General features: G+C 44.4%; 1 protein-coding gene and 1 pseudogene across 2 annotated transcripts in view; both read right to left on the bottom strand.

The window, feature by feature from the left end:
* Rock1 (Rho associated coiled-coil containing protein kinase 1) overlaps nucleotides 1-18,944 on the bottom strand; it is a 131,347-nt gene that overhangs the window by 103,282 nt on the left and 9,121 nt on the right. The gene's annotated exons all lie outside the window — the stretch shown is intronic.
* On the bottom strand, nucleotides 12,983-13,372 carry LOC101614663 (annotated as a pseudogene).

Raw genomic sequence — 18,944 nt, forward strand, 5'->3', positions numbered from 1 at the left:
ATATGGAAAAAGAGGAACTCTCTACACTGTTGATGGGAATGTGTCTGGTATAGTCTTGGAATCAGATTTGCCAGGACTCAGCTATGCCACTTCCAGGCACATGTCCTAAGGACTCGTCCCACTACCTTAGAGAGACTTGTACAGCCTTGTTTATTGCCATGCTATTGACAACAGCTAGGAAATGGACCCAGCCTAGATGTCCCTCTGCTGATGAGTAAGATAATGAAAATGTGGCACGTTTATACAATGGAGTTCTATCCTGTGGGAAAGAAAAATGATATTATAGAATTTGCAGGGAAATGGATGGACCTGGAAAGGAATATTCTTAGTGAGGTAACCCAGGCCCAGAAAGCCAAGTGCCACATGTTCTCTCTCATATGTGCAGCCGAGCTACAAATGTTTGGACTTGTATGTGAGTAGGAAAAAAACTCGGTAGCAGAGACTAGTAAGCCAGAAAGTGGCTATAAAGGAGGGAGGAGAGGGGAGGACTTAGGGGATAATATTGTATATATGTAAGTAGAAAAACAGATTACTGGGGGTGGAAAGGCCTAAGTGAGGTCAGAGGAAGAGATGGGTGGGGGGAGGATTACTCAAAATTTAAGATATTATGAACAAACCATATGGAAACCTATGTTTTTGGATAATGGCACACCCAGAAGCCATAGATTGTTGCTATGAAAAAATTTCAGTGCCAGGGATGAGTTGTTGGCTAGGGAGGTCAGGTCCCTAATGCCCCCAAAACATGACAGACTATTGCCAAGGCTCTTGGTTTCCCACCAGAAATAGATGGTAAGACCCTATTGCTGAAGACTCCACATGCCTAGGCTGCAAGGTCACTGAGAAATCAAGCTGGTGCTGAGCTGAAAAGCCCCTCCTTGTAGACCAGCTGACTGAAAGCTGGAAAAGCTGCGCTGCATGCAGCCCTATGGGAGACAGAAGTTATCAGTGGTGAAAACAGTGGGCACTGCAAGCCTCAGGTTTGGCCTGGCAGGCCAAACGGGTACTTTAGTAGCATGTCTGTAGTGGGGTAAACCAACTGCTCTCTATTGGACTGAAGACCTACTCTATGGGAGGGAATACATGCCTGGTCCTGCAAAACCTAATCAAAAGCCTATGGTGGGGATTGGAGGGGTGGCTTAGTGCATAAGGCGCTAGCCTGCAAAGCCAAAGGACTTAGGTTCAATTCCCCAGGACTCATGTAAGCCAGATGCACACGGTAGCACATGCTTCTGGAGTTTGTTTGCAGCAGCTGAATGCCCTGGCACTCCCATTTTCTCTCTCAAATAAATAAAAAAAAATTTAAGTCTATGGTAGGGAGGTCATGAGCCTTAGGAATGCAATGCCTGCTCTTGTCTGGTGGCTAAATGAATATGCTATTCTCACCAAACTACCCTAAAGCACTAATGTTCATACCCATATATTACTGCTACCCTCACTTTTTGTTAAGAGAAGCTTCTCTTTTCAGATGGCGGTGACCACTGGGATGACCCAAAAGGCAATATAATGCTGAGAATGTAAGAGCCAAAGGAAGGGTAGGGCTGCTTACAATGCACTCGTCCAGACAGAAACTGGCCTTGATATCCTTGACCTCAGGGTGCTTGAAACTACCTTCACAGGACCCTCATAATAGGGGGAAAAGATAATGACATCAAAATGAAAGAAAGACTAACAGAGAGATGGGGGGGATATGATGGAGTGTGGATTTGTGAAGGGGAAGGTGGGGAGGGAATTATCATGGTTTATTGTCTATAAATATGAAGCTGTCAAATAAAAGATAACATAAAAAACAAACAAAAAAGTATACAAATCGTTCCAATGAAAGCAAGAAAAAGGAAACAGAAACAAAAAAGGGAAGAATCACAAAAGAAGTGATAAAATGAGAGACTTAAATTCCCAACATAGTGAAAATTATAAAGCTAACATCACTAGTCATCAGGGAAATGCAGATTAAAACTACACTGAGATTCCATCTCACTCCTGTCAGATTGGCCACCATCATGAAAACAAATGATCATAAATGTTGGCGGGGATGTGGAAAAAGAGGAACCCTTCTACACTGCTGGTGGGAATGCAATCTGGTCCAGCCATTGTGGACATCAGTGTGGAGGTTCCTAAAACAGCTAAAGATTGATCTACCATATGACCCAGCTATAGCACTCCTAGGCATATATCCGAAGGACTCATCTCATTTCCTTAGAAGTACTGCTCAACCATGTTTATTGCTGCTCAATTTATAATAGCTGGGAAATGGAACCAGCCTAGATGTCCCTCAACTGATGAGTGGATAATGAAGATGTGGCACATTTATACAATGGAGTTCTACTCAGTGGTAAAGAAAAATGAAGTTACGAAATTTGCAGAAAAATGGATGGATTTGGAAAGGATTATACTAAGTGAGGTAACCCAGGCCCAGAAAGCCAAGTACCACATGTTCTCCCTCATATGTGGATCCTAGCTATGGATGATTGGGCTTCTGCGTGAGAAGGAAAATACTTAGTAGCAGAGGCCAGTAAGTTAAAAAGGGGATATAAAGGGAAGAGAAAGGAAGGGAGGAGGGTACTTAAGAGGTTGGTATTGTATATATGTAAGTACAATGATTGAGATGGGGAGGTAATATGATGGAGAGTGGAATTTCAAAGGCGAAAGTGGGGGGGGGGTATTACCATGGGACTTTTTTTATAATCATGGAAAATGTTAATAAAAATTAAATAAATATTAAAAAAATTTAAAAGATAAAAAATAAAAATACAAAAAAAAAAGAAAATTCTAAAGCTAGTCGTCATCTTAACTTGCTGGTTAAAAGGCATCATCAGCCTAAAAATGGACTTGCTATGTCTTAAATTTGCTTCTCATGATTATACTGTTAAAAACTTAATCCCCCCCACAATTATATATATATAATGAAAGAATATAATGGAATAATATTGGTAACTGGAGACTTTTAAAATGTGTTTAGGTCATGAAAACCTCTAAAAGTGCTTCATGCTGAAGGCAGGAGTCTTTTTAGCTCCTGTAGGCTCCACTGTGTGAGAACAGCACTCCTTCCTGCAGGTTGCCTGAAGCACCCTCTTCGACGCTGAGCCTACAGAGACTCTCATCAGGCAACTGAACGTGCTAGCCCCTTGGCGTTCCCAGCATCCAATCCAGGCCTGTGAGAAAATAAATGTCTACTCACACATTAATTGCATGTACTCTATTACAGCAGCACAAACAGGATTTTTTAAGAGTTCTTATTATAGATTAATAAGTAACTTCTTAACTTGCCTTTTATTTTATTTTATTATTTTTGAGGCAGTGTGTCACTCGAGCTAAGGCTGGCCTTAAACTCATAGCCTCCTACTCCAGCACCGTGAGTGCTAGGATTAAAGGCATACACCATCATGACCAGCTATAATTAATATTTCTAGTAAAACTTGGGGGAGGGGAGACTGGGAGTAAAGTTCAATGATAGAGCACTTGCCACACATGCACAAAGCCCTGAATTTGACCGCAACACCACACATAAAAAAACTAAGTAAATAAAAATACATTTTCTTTTATTACTCCTTATATTTTTACAAATCTCTCCCTCTCTCCCTTCATTTTATTTTTATTTCATTTTTGTGCTGCAGATTGAACACCAGGGGCCTTGCATATGCTAGGCAAGTACTCACTCTACCGCTGAAGTATAAATCCCAGCCCTACTAATCTCTTTCTTTAGTTCCCAGCATTATAGAAAACTGAAAGACCCTCACATATAGTTTTGCACACAACTAATTCAACCTGTTGCAATACATTGTCTTGGCTGAAGCGTAAAAACCCAACCTCACATATATATGTAGCTGGAAAATCAAAGAGTATTTTTTTAATTTTTGTTTTTATTTTAATTTATTTGAGAGAGACAGACAGGGAGAGAGAGACAGAATGGGCACACTAGGGCGTCCAGCCACTGCAACCGAACTCCAGATGCATGTGCCACCTTGTGCATCTGGCTTATGTGGGTCCTGGGGAATCACTGAGCCTCGAACAGGGGTCCTTAGGCTTCACAGGCAGGTGCTTACCACTAAGCCATCTCTCCAACCCCATCAAAGAGTATCTTAAGTCTTTTTTTTTGGGGGGGGGGTTTCAAGGTAGGGTCTCACTGTAGCCCAGGCTGACCTGGAATTCACTATGGAGTCTCAGGGTGGCCTCGAACTCACAATCCTCCCAACTCTGCCTCCCAAGTGCTGGGATTAAAGGCGTGCGCCACCACACCCGGCTAAGTCTTTCTAGATAATTATGAAACTTCCTTGCTACTATGTCAAATTTGACAAGTGGAAGGGGGTTTACATGGTATGTAGTGTGTATACATGTAACAGGTATGTTAATGTGGGGGGTGCACATGCCTGCATGTGCATATTAAACCCAGAGGTTGGTATCAGGTACCTTCCACCATCACCCCCACCCTTGTTTACTGAGGCAGGGTTTCTCAGTTGAACTCAGAGCTTGTACAATCAGCTAGTCTAGCTAGCAAGCTTGCAGCAGGGCAAGCACTGGATTACAGGGGCCCAGCATATGCACCCGGAGCTCACTGATTTGGGTAGATGTGCTAGGCAGCAAGCCCCAGGGATCCTCCTGTCTCTGCCCCCTAGAGGATGGGTCACAAGTGCGCCTCCGCAAGCTGGCTTTCACACTCAGGTCTTCATGCTTGCATGACAAACACTTCACCCACTGAGTCATTCTCCCCAGCCGTACTAGCCTGCTTCCTGAAGTCACTCCAAACTTGGTAAAATGTTACTTTCGTCCACTGTTGAGTAACAGCGTGATGGTGTCATTAATCATAACCATCATAATTGTTCATCATTATTCCACAACATCATGCTCTATGCTTCCTACCTACAAATACTCACTTCCCAGACATGACAAATCCAACAAAGACTTTTTCTGTTTGTTTGTTTTGTTTTCCAAGATAGGGTCTCACTCTAGTCCAGGCTGACCTGGAATTCACTATGGAGTCTCAGCGTGGCCTTGACCTCATGGCAATCCTCCTACCTCTGCCTCCCAAGTGCTAGGATTAAAGGTGTGTGCCACCTTGCCTGGCCTAAAGACATGTTTTAATAGTCAACTTATATTTATGTATGAATGTCTGTATGATGTATACATGTGTATGTTTAAAAGTCTATTTGAACCAGGCATGGTGGTACACATCTTTAATCCAAGCACTAGGGAGGCTGAGGTAGGGGGATCGCTGGGAGTTTGAGACCAGCCTGAGAATGCATAGTGAATTCCAGGTCAGCCAGGGCTAGAGAGAGACTACTTGGAAACCCAACTCCCCCCTCCCAAGAAAAAGTCAAACAAAACAAACAAACAAACAAAAGCCAGGCATGGTGGCACATACCTTTAATCCCAGCACTTGGGAGGCAGAGATAGGAGGACTGCCATGAGTTCGAGGACACCCTGAAACTTCACTGTTAATTACAGGTCAGCCTGGGCCAAAAAACAAACAAACAAACAAACAAAGTCTATCTGCCTTGCCCAGGATAAAGTGGAGGACTGAAAATGCCAGTATTTATCATAGGACAGATTTTCTGGAAATCTTGAACATCTAGAATTTGGATTTGAAGGAGCAAAAGCAGACACAGTGGTTCTCCAACAAAAACTTTAGTGAATATAAACTAAAATAAGCTATAGCTTCGTCACTAACATTATTGAAAAACAATGATGCCTACATCCCCAGGAAGGAAAGCCTTCGCTTGGTATAACAGGATTCACCGCAGAGTCAAAGGCTAGCGGAGGCCTGGCCATTTCTCAAGCTCACAATCCGGAAGCCAAGTGCTTCCGAGGGCAGAAGTACTCTTATGGACTATGGCCCTCGGCAAACATCCACACACCAGTCTTTGCTTGTTCTTGCACCCACCTCCCAGGAATGGCAGCTAGAAGCAAGCCATTAAGAATGCAGGACAGGGGCTGGAGAGATGGTGTAGTGGTTAAGCGCTTGCCTGTGAAGCCTAAGGACCCCGGTTCGAGGCTCGGTTCTCCAGGTCCCACGTTAGCCAGATGCACAAGGGGGCGCACGCGTCTGGAGTTCATTTGCAGAGGCTGGAAGCCCTGGCGCGCCCATTCTCTCCCTCTACCTCCCTCTACCTGTCTTTCTCTCTGTGTCTGTCGCTCTCAAATAAAAAAAAAAATTAAAAAAAAAAAAAAAGAATGCAGGACAGGGCTGGAGAGATGGCTTAGTGCGTAAGGCGCTTGCCTGCAAAGCCAATGGACCTCGGTTCGATTCCTAGGACCCACGTAAGCCAGATGCAGAGGTGGTGCATGTATCTGGAGTTCGTTTGCGGTGGCTGGAGGCCCTGGCGTGCCCATTCTCCCTCCCTCTCTCTCTCTCTCTCAAATAAATAAATGAAAATAAGAATATTAAAAAAAGAATGCAGGACACAGATTGAGCAGTTGAGTGCTTCACACATTCCTTCCAGTTCTGTCTGAAGTATCTATTCAGGACAAACCTCATGTCACCAGACATGACAACCTGAAACTTCTTTCTCCTTGAGTTCATTGAAGAACATGCTTATAAGGGAGCTTAGTCCCTTGAATTTAGAATTCAGCCTCCAATCAGGGAAAGGGCTTGGTGTCTTCTCCCTTTTCAACAAGCACAAAGCGACAGGGGTAATCACCCCTCCCCGCAGGGCCACTTCTGCAGTGAGTCAATGGACCGGAGGCAGCAGATACTGTCACATTCCACGCACACAGAGTGTTCAAGGTCATTGAGGCAGACAACAGTGGTGCTTGTTTCTCTGAAAATGCTCAGACACAGCCACTGTCTCTCCTCTTCCACGTTATCTCCTGGCCTTTCCAGCTGCTCCACTGACAGCGTTGTCCTCAGTAAGCAGTTATCTTAACTTGGAGTACACTGCAGGCTCAAAGATCTCACTTTAGGGCTGGAAAGATGGCTTAGCGGTTAAGTGCTTGCCTGTGAAGCCTAAGGACCCATGTTAGCCAGATGCACAAGGGAGTGTATGCAACTGGAGTTCATTTGCAGTGGCTGGAAGCCCTGGCGCACCCATTCTCTTTCTCTCTCTCTGTCTCTCTCTCTCTCTCTCTGCCTCTTTCTCTGTCTCTCTCAAATAAATAAATAAAAATAAAATATATTTTTTTTAATTTTTATTTATTTATTTATTTGAGAGTGACAGACACAGAGAGAAGGACAGATAGAGGGAGAGAGAGAGAATGGGCTCGCCAGGGCTTCCAGCCTCTGCAAACGAACTCCAGACGCGTGCGCCCCCTTGTGCATCTGGCTAACGTGGGACCTGGGGAACTGAGCCTCGAACCAGGGTCCTTAGGCTTCACAGGCAAGCGTTTAACCGCTAAGCCATCTCTCTAGCCCAAAAATAAAATATTTTTTAAAAAGATCTCACTTTATATTATTCCTCATCTGGTCAAGTTCTTGACTAACATAAAAGACCCCAGGACTTACCTTCCCCTTCCAACCCTGTCCATAAATATTTGTTAAAATCTTTTACCTAAGACTTCACATCTTGTCACTTTATTCTTTAGAGATACCTCACTTTTCATTTGATTTCATCTCTATACTTATATGTGCTTCGTTTTGAGCACTCTGTGCACTATCGTCTCCCCACATGCCCTGCATTTAGCTCTGCGGCATATTGGCTTTGATGGTCCTCCCACTAGCCCCCCCCCCCACGAACCACCATCAAGTCTGTCCCTTCTTAGTTAGCTACGCACTGCTAGGGATTCATTTACCCTTCGGGAAGTGGCAACAGGGGACTAGGGAGATGGCTCAGAGGACAAAGCACTAACAACCCAAGCCTGAGTATCTAAGTTCAGATGCCCAGAACCCAGGTAAAGCCAGAAGCTCTGACAGGCTTCCATAATTGCAGAAGCAATAGATATGAAAGAATGAGACCCTGCCTGAAATGAAGGAGAGGCAATGGCCAACACCGAAAGTTGTCCTCTGACCTCTGCACACACATGCATGGCACACACACACACACCAAAACAAATGAATAAGTACACCTCATTAAAAAAAAAAAAACAAACACAAAGTGGCACTATCAGCTTTACCCAGACCACTAAACCGTTGTAAATATATGACAAAATAAAGTCGTTTGCTTCGTGTGCGCATACCTCTCTTCTAGTGCGCTGCCGCCGTACTTCACTGCGGCAGGTCTCTCGCTAAGCGCAGAGCTCCCCGTTTCCTTGCACTGCCATCAGTGAGACTGGTCCCCCAGCACACCCCAGAGATCCTGTCCCCGCCCCCTTCCACGCTGCCGTCAGAAGCAGGACAGCCATGCACAGCTTTCTGTGTGGGTGCTGGGCTCAAACTCAGGTTCTCATGCTCACACGGCAAGTGCTCTTACTCACTGAGCCATCACCCGCCCTAAATGTGCCAACTCTTATAAAACATAACTGGTTTGGATGCTTCACCTGAAATTCAGAACAAGCGAGGAAATAATTAAACATTATCTTCATGTAGATCTATTGTAGTTTAAAACATCATCCCAGAAAAAAGATACTGTTGAGATTTAATACTTTTCTATTTTTTGTATTTTTGTTATTTTAGAGAGAGAGAGAGAGAATTGGTGTGCCAGGGCCTCAGCCACTGCATCTCCAACTCCAGACACGTAGTGGGCAAGCACAACCTTGTGCTTGGCTCACCTTTTTGCGTCTGGCTTATATGGGATCTGGAGAACCAAACATGGGTCCTTAGGCTTCACAGGCAAGCGCCTTAAAGATCTCTCCAGGCCACCATTGAGATTTAAATAAATCACTAATTATAATTCACTATGTAGTCTCAAGGTAGCCTTGAACTCATGGTGATCCTCCTACCTCTATTTCACAAGTGCTAGGATTAAAGATGTGTGCCACCACACCCAGCTAACAAATATTGAAACGTTACAATGGGCCATGCTGCTCCAAGAATTAGTGACACTTCCAGGAATAAGACAATCAGAGAGCTGCTTTAATGGAGCTTGCAGGCAGAACATCATCTCAAATAAAGTTGCTCAGTAGCCCAGAGTGCACTTAAGGAATCCAAATTTGTTTTCGTTTAGGAAAAAAAATTAATTTCATTGGAATTTCCAATCTCTTGAATTTGTGAAAACATCTTTTTGTATATAGTAAACTACACATTAAAACATTTGATCTAAGTTATCAAACAAAACAGCTAGTCATATTCCTATGCCAGCTAAAGGTTACAATGGTAACTGAAGGGTCACTGTTGCAGTTACCGTCTCATTGTTGGGACAAAGCACACAACCAAGGCAGCTGAGGGAAAGAATGTTTTTCTCTTAGCTTATAGTCTCAAGAGAAAGCTTCATGATGGGAGGGGACAATGGTAGAGCAGAGGCTGGGCAGCATCGCCTTGCCAACATCAGGTGGACACCAGCAATACAGAGTGAGCAGAACTCGGGCAAGAGGGGACTGGCTACACCAACTCTAAGGCCACCCCCAACAACACACCTCCTCCAGCAAGGCTCCACCTCCCAAACCATCACCAGCTTGGGAACCAAGCGTTCAAACCATGAGTTTAAACCACCATTTTCTACCCCTGGCCCCCATAAGCTGATGACTATCCATGATGTAAAATGCAAGTCCAACTTGAAAAGTTCCCATAGTTTGTATCAATCCCAACAGTCCAAAGTCTCAACTGTGAGCAGTGAAACCAAAAACACAAAATGACACAAAATCAGCATTTACACTGCAAAAGATGGCACTGCAAGAAAAGACTGAATCAATGCAAGCTCTAAAACAAACAGGAGAAACACCAAATCCTGTAGTTCCAAATCTGACATCTATAATCAGTGAGGAAATCTCTGCGATTACAATTCTGCCCCCCAAGGAACCATCCATCCCACCAGGCAGCTCTCCTTAGCAGCTGTCCCACAGTCCTGGTACCTAGTAAGAAGCCTAAGCTGCAGACCATGGTCACCCATGCCATGGGTTCCATTGATCTCTATCTATGCAGGTACTACATCAACCCAGCCTTACATCCATCACCTAGTGACCAGTCCCAAAAAACAAACCATGTTGCACATACAATGACCTTTTCTTTCCTGTATTTGTTATACTCCACAGCACCAGGTAGGCTACCAAATTTACTAATCCAGTGGGGAATAAAACCAATTTTAAAGAGCAGGAATGGCCCCTTCAGGACTGGAGAGATGGCTCAGTGGTTAAGGAACTTACCAATAAAGCCTAACAACTTAGATTCAATTCCCCAGTACCCATGTAAAGCCAGATGAACAAAGTGGCATACGTCCATGTGTAGTGACTAGAGGCTCTGGTATACCTATTTTGTCTATCTTTCTTCTCTCTCTCTTTGCTTGCTTGCAAATAAATAAATTAAAATATTTAATAAAAAAAAAACTCAGGGGCTGGAGAAATGGCTTAGTGGCTAAGGCATTTGACTGCAAAGCCTAAGGACCCTGGTTCGATTCCCCAGGACCCATATAAGCCAGATGCACAAGGGGCGCATGTGTCTAGAGTTCGTTTACAGTGGCTAAAGGCCCTGGTGTGCCCATTGTCTCTTTCTCTATATCTGCCTCTTCCTCTCTCTCTCAAATAAATAAATAAATGAAATATTAAAACAATAAAAAAAACCCTCAGGCTGGAGGGATGCTCAGTGATTACGGTGTTTACCTGTGAAACCAAAGGACCCAGGTTCGATTCCCTAGTACTCATATAAGCCAGCACATACATCTGGATTTTGTTTACAGTGGCTAAAGGCTCTAACATGCCCTTTTTCTCTTCTCTTCTCTTCTCCCCTCCCCTCCCCTCCCCTCCCCTCCCTCCCCTCTCCTCTCCTCTCCTCTCTCTCTCCCCCAAGTAAAAAACCTGTCAGCATTCAGACTCCCCCTACTTTCAAAAGAGTCAGCATTTTTTCTGTTGTCCCAATGCAGATCAGTGGGCCCAAACTCAATGGTTGCAATCTCTAAACAATCCCAACTGTATATGCAGCAGTGTGGGCCAAAGGTTTTCATTTCTTTCTGTGCCATATCCTTCTGCTCACACCGGTCCTTTTCTAGGCTACACAACCCTGCACAAGTTCTCAGACAGGGGAAGATGCAGTAAGCCTCTCACACAAACTGCCTCTGGCCAGTCTGGACAAAGCTCTTTTTCTTCCCCTCGTAAGCCAATCGTGCACAGTCAGCAGTTTTTTTCTGCATCTGAGTCTTCCAACTTAACCAGAGTGTTCCATCAAACTCTGCTTAAAGCACTGCAAGGCATCTTTCAAGCCAGTTTCAAATCCTTCCACAAATTAGTTCCAAAAGGCCAGTAGCCACACAGCTAGGTTTCCAGCAGGAACGACCTGGCTCCTTTGGCACCAATTTTCTATTGCAGTCATCTTCTCACTGCTGGATCAAAGCACCTGAGCAAGAGCAGCTGATAGGAAAAATGTTTTTATTATGGCTTACAGTCTCTAGGGAAAGCTTCATGATGGCAGGGAAAAGATGGCAGAGCAGAGGATGGACATCACCACCTTGCCAACATCAGATGGACAATAGCAGTAGCCACACTCTGGAAAGCCAAAATAAACCTCTTTTTCCCTCAAGCTGCTCTTGGTTGGGTGATTTCTACCAGCAATGAAAACCTGACTGCAGCAGATAACAATTACAATTTGTTTAATAACTGATATTTAATTATACTTTTCCTCCTACTCAAAAAAAAAAAAAAAAAAAAAACAACAAAAAACACACACTGTAATGCTATGGGGGATGCATCCAAGTGCCTGAATGGCAGGATAAACTTCCACAGGAACCCTGACAGATGAATATGAGGCATGGTGGTAAAAACTAAACGTCAAATTACTCACTGAAATTGTGAGGTTTCACAGATGGCTATGAAAACTGTCAAAAGCTTGTATCATGTAATTCTAATCAGCAACCACGCATTAGTATTAACTCTATTCCACAGACTGAGGAAACTGAAGTTTAGTTTGATCCAAGATCAAAGAGGAAAGAAAGGGATAATACAACAAGCAGGTATGGTATCATCTGCCTTCCTCTGTTGTCACTTTCCTAGAAATCCTCACAACTCTCAGGTGACCCAACCCTCCTTCTCACAGTTAATTGGTTAAGAAGTGTGCATCTGACTCAAGCACAACCAATAAATCTTTTCCTTCAGAGGCGAGCCTTAGGAATCAAGGGCTGAAGTTTGTGGTCAAAGCTAAAGCCCTGGTGTTCTGGCTGCCATGACCCCTAATGTGACCAAGACCAGCCTACAAACAAAGAAAGGATGAGAGAATAGAGCCCTTCTTGTATTTGCAGCCCAAGTTACCATATTTTTCAAAAATACTTTATTTGAGAGAGAGCAAGAGAGAACTGGGTGTGGTGTGCATGCCTTTAATCCCAGCACTCGGGAGGATGAGGCAGGAGGGTCACCCTGAATTTGAGGCCAGCCTGAGACTGCATAGTGAATTCCAGGTCAGCTGGGTTGGAGTGAGACCCTATCCTGAAAAAACAAACAAACAAAGAATGCTAGTGAGAGAAAGAGGGGGAGAAAGAGAGACAGCATGCAAGCAAGCGCATACACCAGGGCCTCTAGTCACTGCAAATGAACTCCAGATGCATGCACTCTGTTCTGCATCTGGCTTACGTGGGTACTGGGGAATCGAACCTGAGTCCTTGGGCTTCACAGGCAAGTGCCTTAACTGCTAAGCTAGCTCTCCAGCCCTTTTTAATATATTTATTTATTTTGGTTTTTCAAGGTAGGGTCTCACTCTAGCTCAGGCTGACCGGGAATTCATCTATAGCCTCAGGGTGGCCTCAAACTGACATCGATCGATCGATCCTCCTACCTCTGGCTCCTAAATGCTGGGATTAAAGGTGTGCACTACCACACCTGGCTATTTTTTTAAATATTTTATTTATTTGAGAGAAAGAGAGAAAAAAAAAAAACCTTCTTATGTAAGTTCAAGTGAACCACCTGTGTTTTTTGTTGTTGTTATTGTTTTTTTGGTCTGGGCAAAGTGACTTTATTAGCAAAAGGCAAGATTACATAAGCCTTAAGAGTCAGCACTAGGACCCTTCTTGCCAAAGGTGGTCACAACACTGACAAAGGGCTGGTTGTGCTGCATCCACCGCTTGGCCCAGCCTGTCTTCTTCTTCTCCCTCTCCTCCTCCTCCTGTCTGGCCATGTTTCCAGCACAGGGCAGAAAACAATGGACTTCACCTCCCAGCAAGTGCCCAGCTACTTCCAGAGCGGCCAGGGCCTCCATCCCACACCGGGCTAGGATGGCCTCATCTTCCAGTGGTGTGCCTGCCAGAGCTCGACTTCATCTTCCGGACGATGCCCTCCAGCGAGGCCACGGGAGCCTGGATCTGGGCGACTGTCTCCTGGCCGTCACCTTGAGGGTATGCAGCTCCTGGGCACAGATGAAGAGCTCCATGCTGGCGACTGATCTGCGGACCCGGCCCGCAAAGACGGAGTCAAGAAAGAGGAAGCAGCAGGGGCACGCATGCCCTCACTGCCCGACGCGTGCCACATCACCACCGAGCCATCGCTTTTAATTACGTCAATTGTTCATGAACTTACAAAAGGCTTTGTGTGCGCATAAGGAAGGGTCTGTTACGTGCAGCTTCTCCTTGCTGGCACAAAGGTCCTGACCAAAAGCAGCTCACAGGAGGAAAGGGTTTATTTTGGCTTACAGACCCAAGCTCCCCAATGGCAGGAGCAGAGGGTGGACTTCACCTCCTGGCCAACATCAGGTGGACAAGAGCAGCAGGAGAGTGCGCCAAACACTGGCAGGGAAGCTGGCTGTAAGATGGGGAAGCCCAAGCCCCCAACATACTGCCTCCAGGAGGCTCCAATTTCCAAACTGCCACCAGCTGGAGACCTAACATTCAGAACACATAAATTTTGGGGGGGCGCCTGAAAAAAACCATTACAGGGTCCAACACTTAACAGATGAAAGCACCCAAACTAACCATGCTAGCTAATGTTCCTAGTTGCTGTGAAGAAATGCCTGACAAAAGCAACTTGAGGGCCGGTTCACCTTGGCTCGGGGCTGCAGGCTATCATGTCAGGAAGGCATGGCAGCATCGGGAGGAAGCCACTGGTCATGCCATATCCACAGTCCAACCGTCCAGCAATGAACGCAGCCAGCTTCCCGTTCTATGCGGTCCAGAGGCCCTGCCCACGGAGAGAGATGGCCCACATTCAGGCTGTGCCTGCCCACCTCAACTAGCCTAACCTAGAAAACTCGTCAAAAACAACCAAGAGATGGTGTTTCCACGATGAGTCTAACTCGTGTCAAGTTGACAATCAATATCCACCACCACATTAATTCACGAGGAGAAAGAAAGAAAAGGGAAATGAGTGTGTGTGAGGGGTGAAGGGAGATAATCATTGACAACAACCAACAGGTTATTATTACTAGAACACTAATATCCACAGAATTCAATCTAGACCTTAAGGAATTCTCATTACAGTAAGATCTGTATGTTGAGATAGACCCATACAAATGGGTACTATATTACCTTATAAACTACATGGAATATATTATAAATACTGTAAGAGTTCAAAATGTAGAGCACAGTTGTGACATATATTAAGGCTGTAATGATGAGAAAACTAGTAAGCAGGGCACAGAAGCAAACTCAAGAGGAGAGAAAGGTAGGCCACAAAATATGTGAGCAGAAAGAACAGATGAAGGACTATTGGAAGCAAGATAGTCCACCTGAAAAGTTTATTTTGGGGTATTGTGGAATTAAGACTAAGCAAATAGGTAGGCAGAGACAAAAAGTACCAAGGTTAAGGCAGGCGTGGTGACGCACGCTTTTAATCCCTTTCATACTCGGGAGGCAGAAGTAGGAGGATCGTCATGAGTTCGAGGACACCCTGAGATTATATAGTGAATTCCAAGTTAGCCTGGGCTACAGTGAGACCCTATCTTGAAAAATCAAAAAAATGTTTTAATTTAAAAAGAAGTAAAAAGCACGAAGGTTAAGAAAAAGAAAGTTATAGTATAAATAATGCTGGCAAACTGCTGGGCTAGCCTGCTAATCTAAAGCCTGAAAATTCAGATTTCAGTGGGACAACAGTCATAGGAAGCGAAGATCAAATTCAAAAGCATTTAAAGTGTCCTATTCTACTTTCTTTCTAAGTTTCCTAGATCATATTTTTACCTGTAATGGAACTTCCAACAAATATATAAGTGTAAAGCCAGAAGAAAAGTCACCATTAACACTCATCAATGTATGTAACAAACCACATGTAAGTCACTTCACTTAATATTCACAAAACCTATGAAGTAAGCACTACCATGATCCTCATTTTGTACCATACATACATACATATTACAGGCTCAAGAGAGTTGGAAAATTTATCCATGATCACAAAAATAAATAAAAGGCTTACCTGTGAAATGGGGAGGTAGAAAAGTTATTTTGTCAAAGGACATATTGTGAGGGTATACAGAGAAGATCATGACAGCTAATACATACAAGGAACTATGCAAAACCCTCTACATGTATTAATATTCCTGCTAAATCTTGTTTGACAATGATTTGTTGGAACCTTAAAACTCCTAAGAACTTTGCCCAAAATCACAAGGTAATAAGTGCATGACCTGGGTTGAAGTAAAAAAATCAGTTCTAGGGGGCTGGAGGGATGGCTAAGCAGTTAAGGCATTTGCCTGCAAAACCAAAGGACCCGGGTTCTATTTCCCAGGACCCACATTAGCCAGATGCACAAGGGGACATAGACATCTGGAGTTTGTTTGCAGTGGTGGAGGTCCTAGCGGGCCCATTCTCTCTCTCTCCCTCTTTCTCTGTCAAATAAATGAATAATCAGTTCTAGAGACTGGAAAGATGGCTCAGTGTGTGAAGTTCTTCCCTCATGTAACTGCTAAGTTCTGCTGACAATGTGATCAGACCAGGAACCGAGTAAGAGGCATGCTCCTGGACACATGGGTGAAGGCATTTCCAGGAAGAACTAACGAGAGGAGCTTCCCGGAACCGGTGGACTATGCTCCGAGACAAAGCTCGGGACAAAGCTCCGAGAGAACACAACCTTCATCATCCATGCTGCAGACACTGGAATCCGCTTCCTCAAGTTTCCAAAGACCAGCAGCTCTCCAGGAATCCTCCAGGCCTCTAATGACAGACTGGGACTGCTGAGGCATCCAGTCTGGTGGACTGAGCAGCTACTGGGTTCCCCAATGCTCAAGCCTACAGAAAGCCATTGTTAGACTGCCCAGCCCCTATCCTATAAACTAACCTAAAAAAACCATTTATAACACATACCCACTCTATCATTTCTGTTATTCTAGAGAACCCTAGTATCTTGCGAGCATGAGGACCGGAGTTTACTCTGCAGTACCTATGTAAAAATGATGGGCATAGATAGCTGGGCATGGTGGCGCACGCCTTTAATCCCAGCACTAGGGAGGCAGAGGTAGGATTGTGGTGAGATCAAGGCCGCCCTGAGACTCCATAGTGAATTCCAGGACAGCCTGGGCCAGAATGAGACCCTACCTAAATCCCCCCCCCCCGGCAAAAAAATGATGGGCACAGTAGTGCATGCTTGCAATCCTAGTGCTGGGGAGCGGAGATGGCTCTCTAGGCCTGACTGGCCAACCAGCCTAGTGGGTGAGCTCCAGGCACTGAAAGAGCCTGTCTCTAAGGAGGTGGACAGCACCCCGACCCACATGTGCACCCCCACATACCACCACGCTCATGCACAATGGTAAGTTAAACTAAGTTAAAACAAAGCTCTGTTGACCAAACAACAACCAACAACAAATTTCAACCTAATTAATAATGACGACTAAACAGGACAAATTATTAAGAAGACAAAAGTCAGTCAAAACACAAGAAGAAAACTTTTTTTTTTTAAATCTTTCCACAATGATGCCGAAATATAAAGCAAAACCCAGAAAGTGATAAATGCTGGCTCACTTCATTTGCTGCGCCTTACAGACCGCATATGCTCTTTTGCATACTAACTTTTCAGGCAACGAAAGATCCCATACAGTAGGAGAAGACTGAGAAGAATAAGGGTTATAAAACTATTTCCCAGGATCCCTTACCACTACCTGCCATATCAAAATGCTTCTTTTTACTTAAAGCCCATCATACCGTATTTTCTCATAGGGGCACCCTCTTAGTTTTTGAACCTCTTCTCTGGTCCCTTCAGGCCCAGAGGTACCAGCACCTCTCTTCACCATTGTGACTAGTCCAGGGACACTGAGCCACAGCCACCTAAGGGCTTCCTTAAATACTGTCTACACCTTTCAGTAGTTCTCTTCTTAAACGTCCCTCAAAAATACCCCGTTTGGCTGTGCCAAGTCTATCATAGAATGACTCCAAAATGCCTTTCTCTGCAAAGTAGCAATTACAACCTGAAACACTCATCCTGCATAACATTAACTGTAGTTCAAGGGAAACAAACAGGCCAGCTGATGCATTAAAGTTCCTCCCAAGAATGTTTGTTAATAAACATTAAAGGAGGGGTTGCAGAGATGGTTCAGCCATAAAGGTGCCTGCTTGCAAAGTTGCCTGGCCTGGGCTCAATTCCCCAACACCCACATAGAGCTGAATGCAAAGTGACATGCATATATATCTGTGATCCCAACAGGCCTATGACAATGGTAAGCAAAGCCAAGAGACTCCGAAGCTTGAGGGCCAGCTAGTGAGAGAAGACGGGCACAGACACCATGAAGCTGTCCTCTGGCCTCCACAGTGTGAAAGGAATAACAGAATAATAAAATTACAAAATCACTATTTTGCTATCCCTGATAAAATAGTTGATTCAGCTAAAAACCATCAAAGGATGGAATCACTAGCTATAAGGGTCAAAGAGCAGTTATTATAGGCTGTTGCCACCTGAACACAGTAACCAACCAGAACATCATGAAGGACAGACCAGCCAGTATCATATGCTTTTTATTTTTATTTTTTTTTGTTGTTGTTTGTTTGTTTTCAAAGCAGTCTCATTCTAGCCCAGGCTGACCTGGAACTTCACTCTGTAGCCTCAGGCTGGCCTTGAACTCATGGTAATCCTCCTACTTCAGCATCCAGAGTGCTGAAATTAAAGACATGTACCACAGTGCCTGGCTTTCCCCAGGGCCCATGTTAGCCAGATGCACAAGGGGGCGCATGCATCTGGAGTTCATTTGCGGGGCTGGAGGCCCTGGCACACCCATTCTCTCTCTCTCTTCCAATCTGCTTCTTTCTCTCTCTGCCTGTCACTTTCAAATAAATAAATAAAAATAAACAAAACTTAAAAGACAAGCAACATGTGGACCATGGAGTTTGTAAAGATCCCAATTTTTTGTTGTTGTTTTTTTGGTTTTTCGAGGTAGGGTCTCACTGTGGTCCAGGCTGACCTGGAATTAACTCTGTCATCTCAGGGTGACCTTGAACTCATGGCAATCCTCCTACCTCGGCCTCCCGAGTGCTGGGATTAAAGGTGTGCACCACCACGCCCAGCTTCAGATCCCAATTTTAATCAACTAACTATATACAAATTTTTAATAACTTGGGCTGGAGAGATGGCTCAGCAGTTAAGGCGCCCAGCCTGTTGTTGTTGTTTAAGAAATACTTATTAAAGTATGTTAGCGATGAAATGATAATATCTAGAATTTAACATTTTAGTAAGAAAGGGGGTTAAATGAAGGATGAGTTAAGTGAGACAAATTTTTTTGAGAAGTGCAGCCTCTAGATAAAAGGGGTTCAATATCCTACTTAATGTGTTTTGAAATGTTTCACTATAAAAATCACTAACCAAGCAAAAATATCTGTTTCTCCCACTGTAGTTTTCAAGCTTGCACATATTTAAAAATCGAACATCTCGGGCTGGAGAAATGGCTTAGCGTTTAAGTGCTTGCCTGTGAAGCCTAAGGACTCCGGTTCGAGGCTCGGTTCCCCAGGACCCATGTTAGCCAGATGCACAAGGGGGCGCACGCATCTGGAGTTCGTTTGCAGAGGCTGGAAGCCCTGGCGCGCCCATTCTCTCTCCCTCCA

Source organism: Jaculus jaculus, chromosome 15, assembly GCF_020740685.1.
Source record: "Jaculus jaculus isolate mJacJac1 chromosome 15, mJacJac1.mat.Y.cur, whole genome shotgun sequence".
NCBI lineage: Eukaryota > Metazoa > Chordata > Mammalia > Rodentia > Dipodidae > Jaculus > Jaculus jaculus.